Below are 13769 nucleotides of genomic sequence, written 5' to 3'. Positions count from 1 at the left end.
CTGTCATCTATGGGCCTAGAAGGAATGAGGTACTTGATTCAAAGAGGAGATACAGAAATGCATTATTTAAAACTTAAATGCTATCTCTGCAGAATAGATATCTTTTTTCTTTTAGTGGCAGGAACCAAAAAGCAGGCATGCGTATTTTGGACACTGAGGACCGAGGCTGGTATCCTCAGGAACATATTTCCTTCTGCTGTCTCAGGGAAAAAACACAGTTGTTTAGGTAGAACTGCTTCAAAATGAAACTTGGGTTAAAAATGAAGGGAGCTAAAAATTTCCAATGTGCTGTTTTTTTAACACTGACCCATTTTTCTTCTGTTTCAAATACTTTTAAGCAGAGACAGAGGAAATAATGAAATAAAAATAGAGTTGTAATTATTAATGACTTCTGGACTTGCATTTTGGGGGCTCAGGTAATAACTGTGGCTCTGCCACTGTCTGGCAATGTGGCTCTGGGTATGTCACTCGTAATTCTTAATGTCACTGTTTCCAGCCTGCAAAATGGAGATTATAATACTGACCTCTCTGATAAACTTTTCCAGATGTATGGAAGAAAAATGTCCAATAAAATGGGTTTAATATAAGTAGTATTACTTATTAAGCAAAATGTGACCTAAAAAATTCTTGTATTTTTGGATCAAAATGTAACAGGAAAATGTGAAAAGCATTTCTGTTTTGTTTTTTTTTTTTTTTAAATGTCAGCATTTCCATGAGGAGGGGTGGGGGTGGGTAGGTAATAATTTAGGGTTCATAATTTTGGTAATCAGCATTTTATTTACAAGGTTACCAGTTTCCTAGAAGATGGCAAATGTGGAGCACACTTATTTGGACTATCCAACTGTGTAATTATAGCAAAGTCTTCTCAGATATGATCTCCTGTGCCTCATGGTTCTAAATCCTTAGCAAGACAGTTCCTAAGCTTGTGTTCTTGCAGAGAATTTATAGCTTGGGAAAAAAAAACATGTACTGAAAAGCTCTATATTGCTGGATTTACAGACACAGAACTTACCTGTTTATTAAAGTTGTATGAATAGAATTTTTTTTATTAAAACCAACCAAATAACCCTCTAAAATTCCACACATGGTATTTGTCTCATGATACTCTGTTCTATTATGTTTTATTTAGCCTTACTAGTATTTGTTCAATGTTTAAATGAAAAATGTCTTTTCAAAACAAAACATTTACTCCAATTTTGAAAGTATTGAAAAGCTCTCTTCTATTAAATATCCTTTTTTTTCCTTTGCCAAAGCTGACCCAATTTACAAGTAATTTTTCTCTGAAAAGGTCCATTCTTCATTCACAATCTTTTACCTGCTCTGCTTGCATATTGTCAACTTTATAATCTGTGCCCCTAAAGTGAGAGAGTCAAAGCAGACTGCTGTTTTCAAAGTGGCTTCTCTGCTGGGTGCCCAAATGAACCCTGTCCATTCCAGAGGCTGATGGGAGTATGAAAATGTAATCCTATAAATGCTCAAATTGCTGAAAGTAAATAAACAGGAAAATAAGTCGTTATATTTTGTGCTGTGATACTTTCCTGCATCGTTATTGAGGATGGACTGAGGAAATGAAACGGAAGCCGCAATTTTAACATGAAAATAAACTGTGTACCTGCCGATATATATGATTTCTGCTGCCTCATCTAACAGCAGACCTTGCAAGCCCTTCTGTCGTGCTGCCACCTGGTGACGCTCAGAGAGGAAGGTGCCACCACAAAAAGCTCACAGTTAAGACTGCTCGTGTTACCGCTGAGACCCACAAACTAGGTAATATCTGGAGCTTGGGTAGAGGCTAAAAGGCTATGCAGTATATTTCATGTATACGTTTCAAATGTACAGTCTGTATGGAAAGGAAGAGGTCTCAGTACCTCTGGCAGGAATGCCTGTTATTGGGCAAAGGCAGGCTGTTTGAATTTTTCATCTTTACTCTCATCTCATTTGAGAAAAAATGAAAAAGAACTACAAATAGAAAATAAAAGTTTAATGGAAATTAAAAAGAAGAACTTAAATAGAAATAAAAACACCACTAGAGCCTGGCGTGTCTACATTAAGTATTTAGTCATATACTTGTCGTCTGTACATTTAGGATGTCTTTTAAGATGGATCCCATCTCTGAGCTTCTCCTTCAGTTGTGCAGAATAAAACGCAAGCCCATGGGCCTGACTGACCAATTTTTTTTGCACTGGTAACTCTGCCAGTGGTCTGAACGCAGGTTCTGGTATTAGCTTGTTGCTACATAATTGGCACAAATGGGACAAACCTTGCAGATTATATTCTGAATATGTTGCTCCCAGACTTCAAGACAGACTTCTGCTTCCTTCAAGTTAGAGGCATCTGCACATTCCTCTAAGCATTGTGTAGCAATCGATGCACTGAGATGCAAACCAATTAAAGTCTGACCTCATGACTGGTGTCTGTTTTTTAGACAGCTTAACAAATCCTATTGCTGAATAAGCTGCCTTAGACCTCCATGTGAAGTCTGCTGTTCACATTTCCCTGCTTAAAGAGGTAATTCTTGCAGGCAGAGACAGCCCTAGGGGACCCTGTGTTTGAACTGGCATCCTAAAATACAGCCTTGCAGAAGGAATTTGCTTGTTTGTCAGCTCTGAGCCACTGCTCTTCAGCTCTGGGAAGGTATCACAGCAAAAGGACTCCTATCTTACAAGTAGCTGCTGAGGATCCTGTTGCACTTCCCTCTTGTGGTGAGCCTCTCTGCAAGGTAACTACTGCATTATTTTACCAATTCCTCCTTTGCTCCATGTGGTAACAGCCTCTGCTTCACATGTGGAAGCTGTGCTTTCAAGTTCTGCTGAATGCACTGAGCTCCCAAGTGATCATGCAGCTAATGACCAGTTTCTTGTTGCTCTACTTTGCTTCTTTAACAAAATACTATGTGTTTGGTTCTAGGGTTTAATTCCAAGCCTAATATTACCTCTGCTGAGCAGCCGCAGCAATTTTGTGTATCTTTAGAGGTCAAGTTCCTAGCACAAAAAAAAAAAAATGCTAATGTAGAATCTGGCTATAAATTAAGTGAAGATTAAGGAGATTTTTCATATTACTTACCAGCCTAGAGCAGAGTCACCTGAACACCCTAAAAGCAATCCTTTCCTAGGAAAAAAAGGAAACCACAGTCCCCCGAGAGGCTATTTGTCTTCAGGAGTTGTTTTTTAAACCAGAACATACCAGATAGGAAAAATACTGCTTTCATCAGTTTGTCCCCATTTTTTCTGTCCAGAATTTTGTGGCAGAAAGCTAGCAACCAAATTCAATTGAAGTATTAGTTCCATAAATAAGGAATTAAAGACAGGGGAAGATATATGAGTCTAGTGCAGAGAGCTAGAAGAATATTTGTAGAAAACCCAAGCTTATCCATGAATAGACTGTGACAGCTTGTTAAGCATGGTTATTAGCTGTTTGAAAGTACCTGAGTAGTTATCACTGTGGGAAAGCAGCCTTCTTGGATACATGCGGAGTCTGGGAGTGCAGCTTATAGGAAAGCAAGGTCAGGGGAGCAGGAGTTTATAAATAGACTTGGTAGCTGCCAAAGAATAAATAGCAGTAGTTAGTAGGGGACACATCAGAGATGGAAAAATATCTGTGCTCATACTTGCATTGCAAGGATTTTGCAACTTCAGGCTCCCTATTTCGTACAAGATGACAATGAGAGTTGCTGTGGGCTGTGCAAGCTACACAACATCCTTCAGAGAGCAAAGAGAGATGTTAGGAACTAGAACCAATTTCTGAGATTTAAGGAGGTGGTATTGTCTGCAGAGGTTTTGGTGCTTCTGCAGAGAAAGTGAGAAGAATAAATCTTCCAACAAATAGCTCTTGGTCAATATGTGCTTATGTCATTATGTCTTGTGCTGTTTTCTGAGGCTGTGTCTAAGAGTGGTATTTTCTGATAAGTACTAAGTGTTAAAGTCTACCTTTCTGTTTTGTAAATATTTGTGAACATTTTCTTGCAGAACTTCTGTATCATGATCCTTTCATTTGACAGCTTTTGAGTTGGTCATGAAAACAATGAATTCCTGTATATCCTGTAGTAGAAAGTTAATCAGAGGTATGGGAGGGGGGAGAAATGGTATTCCATTATATTTTGCATTACCCTTTCAACTTCCTCAATCTCATTAGACTAACATAATTTCCAGTGTGGAGATATGTGTTCAGTAAAGCTGCCTTAAAAATTTTCCTGCACAACATTTTTCTAGTCAGTAGGTGGCATTTAATCAAAATAGCAGCTTCCCAGTGGAACTTTCATATTTGATACTTTTTTTTGTCTTCTGGGCGGGGGGGGGGGGGGAACCCTATTAATTTGAGCAAGATGTTTGGGTATGAGAGTTTCAAAGTGTTTTCACTGTTGTTACAAACCAGTTTTTAAATGTGGCTTCTTTTTCCTTGTGCTTTTAAAAAATCAATCCTGTTTTACTAATTCTGAAATAATTTTGGTGACAGCTATGCACATTTTTTTTTAAAAAAAGTAGTTTAAAATTATTTAGGGTAGTTCTGTGATTATATAGTCCAGTGACTTCTCCTTCCCCTCACACACACCACTGACTACTCTTAAAGGAGCCAAAAGAGATGAGTGAAGGGGGGACTGTCAAGCAGCAGGCTTGCACTTGCTGTGTAATGGTTCATAGGGAACTACTTCAGGATTACACAGACTGGAAAAGGCTGAAAAGCACTGCTCCTGTCTGACTTCTAAGATACAGGCTCTGGGATATACTTTGATTTATTCCTGTTTAAACAACAAAAGCATTGGAAAAAAAATCCCCTTTTGATTTACAGACTTTTGTTGGAGGCAATTTGTTCCAAGTCCCAATGAAATATTTTGAAACAGCAGAATTCGATGTGATAAAAAATGTAACACTGCTACTACTGATCAAACCTTACCAGTGCGGAGGTGCAGGCTGGCTGGCAGGAGGCAGAGAGGGAGGGTTGCAGGTCACCTACCCTTGGTCATTGGGGGAAGAAAATGGCTGCCTTTCCTGAGGCGAGTTTGGAGCTTGGCTCCAGCGCCAGCCCTGCAAACTGCCCTTTTACAACCTATCAGTGACGGTGCCAGAGCAGTGTAACGAGACCTCCCGATCCAGACTGAGTGCTCGGGTCCAAGGACTGCTGGCTGGCAACAGGCAGGGAAACGTTGCCTCACAGAGACTCTGCACACCTTTACCAGCAACTAGTCTACCTTTACCAGCAACTAGTCTCATGGTTTCATCAGCGTGACCTTCATTTAATTTAAAGGTGAAGTATAGTTATCTCTGCATATTCAATATATGTGTAAAAATATTCTAGTTACCTTATGATCTGCATAGTGTGGCCAGGCATCGGTACATGCTGTCTTATTTTCCTCAGAGGTGGTGGCGCTGCCTGAGGCGGCAGGCCTGGGCGGGAAGGCTGCCCCGTGAGGGCGCTGGCCCTTTCGGGGGCTGCCTGGTAGCACCGGCCGAAGCTGCTTTTAGTCCCCACCTCCCCGAGCGAGGCTCTGCGCTCCGGGAAAGTGCAGTCACGGGAGGGGGTGGCCTCCCATCACCCCAGGCCTCCCTACATCCAGAGGGAGAGGAGCTGAGCTGAGCTGCTCAGGCGCAGAGTCTTGCAGCTTTTCGCTTTGTAGCCTGCTGTTTTTGCTTCTTTAGGAAGATTTGCTGAAGGAGCTGAATGCCTCCTTCATTGTAGAATTCAAGGTTTGCTGAGCAAAACAATGAGTGAAAATGATGGTTAAGCAGATGGTTTAAATTTTTGCATTGCCTTCCTCTGCAGTCTCTGTCGGCTTCGGTTCTGCCATTGAACAGAGGGGAGGAAAATGAAACACAGCCACTTCCCTTTATGATGTTAAAGAAATAAAAAATGATTCAATTAAATTTTTTTAAGCAACGTTCTTTTTATCAAGAGAAAAAAATGCGTTTTAGCAGGAAAGGTGAAGAATGGGAAAAAAGCTGCAGCTAATTCAACTTTTGGGCACTTCAGTGTTGAAAGGAACATGTGTTTAACTGGCTTTTTTTCTAGATTGAAGGTTATGAATGTGCAGCAGAAAAATCAGAAAAATGTATTGTCTCAGCAACATCAGCTGCATTTTATTTCTTATGTCTGCAAGGAGAGAAACTTGATGAAGGGAGAAATACAGGCTTTTCAGCAGAGCTCCATCCCATCTGGGTTTGCAGTTGGGCTGAACCGACAGCCCCCCCGGGCAATGGCAACTGCAGAGAACATGCCTGTTCTGGGTGTAACCAGTCAGCCTGTTTGGTGAACCTAATGCAAATGAAAAGTGGTGCAAGTTGTGTTTCTGGAGAAACCTGCAGTAGCTTATCTCCAGCCTTAAACTGGAGAAGTGCTATGCTTCCAGCCATTCTGGACCACTAAGATACCTTTGGTGTGGGTGGTATTAATGTAAAGCAGTGAAACAGGGGTTTTCCATTGTGTGTGGAGGTTGGAGTGGCAAAGAAGAGAGACGTTTAAATAAGAATTGACATAAGGGACATTATTTGGTGCTGTGAGACAGTGGACCTTGTAATTATCTACAGATCCTTGCCTTAGGAAGTTCGCTGTATGGCCAGCTCAGGTAGGACATCTCATCTCCACTGGACCATGCAAGATCTGCTTGAGGGTGCTGCCCCTATCAGATGACAGTTTCCAGTTGGTGTTGTTAGCTCCTGGGTCCAGGAGGTTACTAGTGCCCTTTCCAGAACCCTTAAATCAAGATGAGGGTTCCTCTGAGCTAGGTGCCCTGCATGTAGATACAAATACAAGCATGTGGGAGACCTGGCTTTTTATTCCTGTGAGACTGGGGGAAACGATGAAGAACGGAGGGATTTTCTTCTCCATTTTTGTAGATGGAGGCACTGTGCAAGGGGTTGTTAATATAACCAACCCAAACTGACAAAGGGCATTGTGGCACTGTCCCCTTTACATTAGCTATTAGATTATCTTTATTTCTTGTGTTATTTTTACTACAGATAATTTGGTTACAGCTGTTTCGCTCCAGTGAAGCAGATATTAAGCAGGAGGGTGTGTTGAAATTCGGGACTTCCAGCCCCATCAGCAGTTAGTGCAGAGTGAAAAAGAGAAATGGTGCTTCCTCTGCTGTGTGGATTGCAAATCTACTAATGACTGTGTGGCTACTTGGGTCCTGACAGCATCTAGTGAGGGGAGGCACCACTGGATAGGGAAGGCTCCTGGGAAATAAACCTCTCTGAGAAAACAGTATGGAGGGGCTGCTGCAAATGATATTCTGTTCTGTGGTTTTAAACTGAGACTAAAAGGGCAGAAATGGAGCACATTTAGGCTTGTTTCTGAGTCAGGAAAGGGAAAATGATGATGTTGTCTCTGGGTTGGTATTAATATTCTCTTCTGTGTCTCTGCTTCTGCCATTAATGTCACCGCTGCAGTTTTGGCTGGATCTCAAGTGGGAAAGTAGCAGCTAATATGTGAGCAGTCTAAGGCAGAAAAGTAGTGGATGTGTTGATGCAGCCTTTTGCAGGCTGTGTGAGCTTGCTGGGCCTGTGCTCAGAGCTGCCTGGAGGCCTCACAGCTATGTTGTTGCAGCACTGAGCTCAGCCAGAGCTGTGCGTGTCTCGGTGGCGCTCACTAAAGCGGCCTAATGCAACATTCGCTGGATCTGCCCTGGGTGTGGGTAGCTCAGCGTGACATTGCATCTGCTTGGAAAACATGCTATACATTATACTTAGCTAATGCTTTCCAAAATCTGCTCATCTTAAGGCTACTGTCTCTACAGACTGGAGTGGAATATTTTCCTTGGGTTCTAAGGTATATTTCTGTTTACAGCAGAGATACAGAGATGCTTAATTCCTGCTATAATCTATAAAGGGATCAACTAAACCCATTATTTTGCTGCTGCCTCTATTGTTGATCTTTCTTTCAATAAATACATTTCCACAGTAAGGGATGAGAACAATCCTCTGGGATTTCTATGCCAGAAACATCACTGCAGTGAGAGAGGTCCCTGCAGTGTATAGGGAATCGCTGTCCTGTTTTACTGCTTAATCCTATTGAATAGTGAAATCGGTCCCTTCAAGACATACTGCTTCTACCTTGAGAAACATCAGGACTCTCCAGTCTGGATACTGCCATAGCTTAACTGGAAGAGAAAGTTAGTATTCCTCCTGAATACTTTTTCAGGCATCTGAGTGAAGCGGATGTTAACAGAAAACAGATTACTTTAACTGCCTAGGGTAAAATCCCTTCAGGTTTCAATCACTGTAAGGCTGTGATCCCACTGATTCTAATGGTCACCATAAAATTCTTGGGGAGAAGCAGTTTACAAAACACTTGAGTTTCCTGTGTAAAAATGTTTAAACTCTACCTCCCCTCAAAAAACAATTGTAAAGCCTTTCAGATGTGTTGATAGGGAGAACAAAGAGCAACTAGGCAATTGAGAAGTAGTCTTGCTCCAACCCAGTATCTAATCTAGGCTCCCTTATGTTGTCAGCGAATTTATAGAGCTTGTTTGCCTCTTGATCTGAGTAGCTTCCTTGATCATTTTAGTAGAGCTATTATTTAGCATTCACCTCAGTATTTAAATGTATTTATTTTAAGGGTATTGCATTTGAGGAAGGACTCTAGCTGTTGCTTGTCCTTTGGGCACAGGTTGCACAGAGAGCATGAATTTTGTGGTATTGTATTCATGCAGTAATTTTACTTTGTAAATTTGTAGAATTTAAAATTGAAACCAAAATGAAACACCACACACACACTCTTCTTTGCCCATATGGTGTAGGAGGAAATACCTGGTTACTCTTGAGCTAGGGAGAAACATGCAATGCCTGTCAGGTTTGTGCATAAACTCAGTTGTTGCTTTGGGAGCTGGCGGGTCCTGAGCATGTGGGTCATTTGCTCTTCACTTCTGCTTTCCTCAGGAAATAAGTGCAGCAGCCAATCAGGTGATTCACAGTGGAAAGTTTAAAGAGCAGTGGGGGAGCTGCTGCATACACCAAGATGCCTAGTAGGATAGAAGCAGTAACACTCTTGTCTCTGGATGCGGTTATTGACTGCAACAGGAGCTGCTGAACCTAGGATCCCAGGTATGTCAAGATATTTGCTGTGAAAGCAAAAGGTACAAACTGTTAGTTGTTGAAGGTATCTGCAGGATTATCTGTAATGGGTTTATTGTGGTAGGGTTATTTTCAAACAGCAAAGGTTTCAGTCAAAGTACACCCTAAAATGAAGTACAAGGAGCAAAATGGATCAGTGTTTTGCTTGTATCCTTTAATCAAGGGATGATAATAGGGTCACAGATTTAAGGGGTATATCTGTTGGAGCTGCTGGTGGAGACTTGTTAGATTTGGTTCAGCTTCATGTCCTTATTTAATGAGCTCTTGTTCTGAAATGATCAGAATTGGCCTGGTCTTGTTCCTCTGAGTTTGTTACAACTATATTGTCCATGACTAACCAGAAGCATTCTGTTTGCTCTTGAGATTGAGAGCATTTGATTTCCAGGAGCACCACATCTCAAAAGCAAGTATATCAAATATCCCTGCTTCTCTTTTCACTGTGGTAGGGGTATATGCAAGCCAGAGAAGAAACTGTTGCTAATTAGATATTTAGAAGCTACTTTTTGAAACAGAAGAAACAAAGAGTAGGTGCCTGTGTGGGAGAGCCGAAGTCGGTTTTAGAGCTGTTTTTGGATTGCATGCAGATGGTCTTCAAACAAAAATGAAGAGAAATGCAGTTAAGTATTTTAAACTGAATTAATGATTTGTGAGACTGTACTGCAGAAATGCCTTGTGCAACTTAGATGTACTCAAAAGGTAAAAATATGCTTGGACAAATGAAGTCCTAGTGTAACTGATCGCAAGTCTTTTGGTAGTAATCGTGTCACGCCTTCTTGAAACAAGCTGAAATGATATTTATATTGCTGAAAAAGTAGGGGCCATGTCCTACTGAAATAGGACTTGTTCTCTGAACAGTATTCAATCTTCTGTAAACTGAAAAATGTTTTAATACCCCTATGCTATTCTTATTTTGTTATCTATTTTGATTTCAAGGCACCAGCTAGATTAGGCTCCTATTGTATAAAGCGCTGTGCCAGAACTTGGGACGAGAGAATACCTTCCACACAATTTATGGTTAAATGGACCTGGGAAGGATAGGTAGGATATTGAGTTTTGCAACTTGTTTTAATTCTTGGAGAATTTTTATTAACTCTTTTATTTTTTTAATAACTTGGAGAAGGTAAATAGAGTGACATCAAAATGTAGATTGTTTTGGTGGTGGTTTTAGGTTTGCCTCATGCAATATGGTCAAGTATGATCACTAGACACAGAACCAATAAGTGTAGATAATTTAAGAGGGAGCTCAGGGAGGAAGAACTGAGGAGATTAGGAGGGACAGAGATAAGAGTTGCAGATGGACAGTGACTGGCACAGTGTTTGTTCTGAGGTACTGTCATTTTGTGTGAGCACAGAGTGGCATGAACCACAAGAAGGAATGTAATTGAATTGGGTGAAAACTAGAATCTGTGAGATAAAATGGTTCATAAAAGAAACAACTGATGCCTTCTACTGCTTGGGTCTGTTATGGCATAAGACAGCTTTCCTGGTGAGATAGTGGAATCCCTGGTTTTAACATGCCAGTCAATCATTTTAAATGCTATCTGTATTGCCAAGGAAGGGAAGGGGGTGTAAAAAGGTATCACAGTGGATTTTTGGGATGCTGTGAGCCTTGTGTTTCTGATAGTCACCAGAATCCTGGTTTTAATAGTCAAGAAAAGGTTATTAGGAGAAGGAATATTTAAATCAGGTAGTCCTAGTACTAGGGGTCTGATGTTCAGTCTAATATACCTCTTGTTGTCTGAACAGTTGGAGTAAATAAGGAGGCAGATAGTAGTCCTCATTTTGCTTTCAAGTACTTTTTGGAGATTAAATATTTCCATGTACAGTCAAATATCTGACATTTTTTGCAGATACTTACCATAAAAAGTGGACTAAACTCTGAAATTTTGTATGAGACTTGATTGTGTTTTTGTCAGCCATCTTGCCATGAGACCCTTCTCTGACAAGAAATTATTTTAAATGTGTAAGTAAATTTCTTGATCTTGGTGCAAATTGGGATTTTATAGTTGTATGGGATCCTTCTTTGGACTGCTAGGGGAGTTGATCCCAGATAAACGCAATTAAAATGTCATTTAAAAAAATCATGTTTGTTCAGTCAGTAAGCTTTTAGTACTAGCATTCTGCCTGTCCTGCCAGCTTTGGTCAGACCTTTCTTCCCTTTTGTCTTATCAGTCTGAAAAGGTGTAGCCACACAAGTGTGATTTCACACAAGCTTCATTTAGAACAAAAGGGAAAACACATTAATAAGTTCCACTTCCTCTGTTGCCTAACACCACTCTCTGAATGATAATATCAGGTTTATTTGATATATTTTCACTTTCACATATTTTAAAATACTTATTACTTAGACTTTACTTTTTGTGTCATTGTAATATTTATAACTTGTCAAAGCTGAAATAAGCCATTAATTTACACTGAGGATCAGGACAAATGGTGGGATGTAGAAGAGAGCCAACATATAAGGCATTTTAAAAATATCTAAGCTATCCTTAATACCAAAGATACTTGAATGCTGGATGCTGTGATACTGCGATTGGTCTAGAAGAATAATTATCCTCCAAGAGGAATAAAAAATGTGAAGTATTTAGAAGCCCAAATGAAATTGTAGATGCAAGAATAGGCTATTAGGAGAAGGAATATTTAAAGCAGATAGTGGAAGTGGAGATAACAGACCGTTACTAGAGGACTGATATTTAGTGTAATATGCCTTTTGTAGTCTAGACAGTTGGAGTAAATAAGGAGGCAAATGATAACCTCCATTTTGCTTTCATGTACTTCTGGAGATTAAAGACTTCCATGTACACTCAAATGTTTTACATAGTCTGTTACAATTAGGTCTTCATTAATGAAGTTGTGTGTGCATATCTGGTTTTAATACTTTCTGTGGAGAGGGAAATAATTCTTTCATTCCATACAATCGTGAGAATTTTTTAAGTGACCAGCCCTATTTGCCTTAACTGTGCCACCAGTAAGAAAAGTCTGCAAAATAAATTATAAATAGAAAGAGATAAAACTGATAAACGCATTTGCAGTGCCATTCAGTGCAGTGCAGTTCAAGCAGTGCCATTGACTGGTCAGTCACTGACCTTCTGAGTCAGCATAAGGACTTCATTTCACCTCTTTGTGCCTCAGCTTCTCTATAGAAATGACCAAGGTGAATGTAGGCCCTGGGAGTGAGTTAACTTGTTACTTAGCATTGATTTAGTCTTAGCAGAGTAGCTTTCAAGGTGAGAGGTTTCCATTAGGAAGAGAATGATGCCACCTGGGATGTGAGAGCAGGCTCATTGAAAAAGTAACTCTTAAACTATGCTCATTCTATGCTAGAAGAGTACCCAGGCTTTCTCAACACACTGTACAGCTTCACAATGAGTCAAGTGAATTGAAATCCCCTACGAGGGTTAAGTATAACATATGACAAACTGAACTCCCACGTAGTCATGAGGAACAGAGTCTTCCTGTTTATTCTGTGCGCACAGTCATCATACTTCTTCTTGTCACAGGACTGTGTTGTCTTAGTGCTAATAATTAAGGAAAACAGCAGCAGTGAAACATAAATTGTTGTTGAGGTCAGAAATTCCAGACTGACATCCTTGGAGACTGATCAAAATTTTGTAGCCCTCCACTTCCTGGTAAAAGGACAGAGTATGGGCTGTGGTAAAATCAGTTACCCTCTGCTGTGGGGTGAAAGAGTGGCTGGAAAGCTGCCTGGCAGAAAAGGACCTGGGCATGCTGGTTGATGGCTGGCTGAACATCTGAGCCAGCAGTGTGCCCAGGTGGCCAAGAAGGCCAATAGCATCCTGGTTTGCACCCAAAACAGTGTGGGCAGCAGTGCTAGTGAAGTGATTGTTCCCCTGTACTGGGCACTGGTGAGGCTGCACGTCAAATACTGTGTTCAGTTTTGGGCCCCTCACTTCAAGAAGACATGAGGTGCTGGAGCGTGTCCAGAGAAGGGCAACGAAGCTGGTGAAAGGTCTGGGGCACAGGTCTGATGAGGAGCAGCTGAGGGAACTGGGGCTGTTTAGTCTGGAGTAAAAGATGCTTGGGGGGGGGGGGACGGACAGAACAGACAGACACACCTTATCACTCCCTATGACTGCCTGAAAGGAGGCTGTAGGGAGGTGGAGATTAGGTCTCTTCTGCCAGATAACAAGTGACAGGGCAAGGGGAAATGGCCTCAAGTTGTGCCAGGGGAGATTTAGATTGGATATTAGGAAAAATTTCTTCACTGAAAGGGTTGTCAAGCATTGGAACTGGCTACCCAGGGAGATGGTGGATTCACCATCCCTGGAGGTGTTTAAAAAATGTGTAGATGCAGTGCTTAGACATGGTTTAGTGATGGACTTGGCAGTTCTAGATTAATGGTTGGACTTAATCTTAAAGGTAATTTCCAACCTAAACAATTCTATGATATACATCCAAGCATAGGTGTCTGCTAGGACCATTGGTTTCCTGCAGGTGGTGTGGTGCACAGCGACAAGATAATTTCACCCTCTTCATCTCTGCAGTATGGAGCTACTGCATGAGTGTGGAAGTGAAACTGGTTCATCTGGCTTGGAGTGGACAGCGTGCAAGCTGTAATCAAGCTGCATAAATGATGGATGGTGAAGAAATAGAATCCCAAACACAGTATTAGTGTTGGCTTATAATTTCTAAACCAGGCTCATAAGTCTTCTTAAAAATTTATTTTAAGGAATGTATGTATTG

General features: G+C 40.9%; 1 protein-coding gene across 6 annotated transcripts in view; it reads left to right on the top strand.

Annotated features, from left to right (window-relative positions):
* Window positions 1-8890: 8890 nt before the first annotated feature.
* The window catches only part of WDFY4 (WDFY family member 4), a 144831-nt gene continuing 139952 nt past the window's right edge, over window positions 8891-13769 (top strand). For 4 of the 6 annotated variants that reach the window (XM_055721206.1, XM_055721205.1, XM_055721204.1 and 1 more), the window contains exon 1: window positions 8891-9035. The gene's annotated coding sequence lies outside the window, so the exon portion shown is untranslated. Of the gene's footprint in view, window positions 9036-9998; window positions 10104-13769 lie in introns of all 6 variants that reach the window. The other 2 variants (XM_055721203.1, XM_055721202.1) reach the window with 2 other exon arrangements.

Source organism: Falco cherrug, chromosome 9, assembly GCF_023634085.1.
Source record: "Falco cherrug isolate bFalChe1 chromosome 9, bFalChe1.pri, whole genome shotgun sequence".
Classification (NCBI taxonomy): Eukaryota; Metazoa; Chordata; class Aves; order Falconiformes; family Falconidae; genus Falco; species Falco cherrug.
The sequence above is the reverse complement of the archived record's forward strand: the minus strand, read 5'-3'. Positions and strand labels throughout refer to the sequence as shown.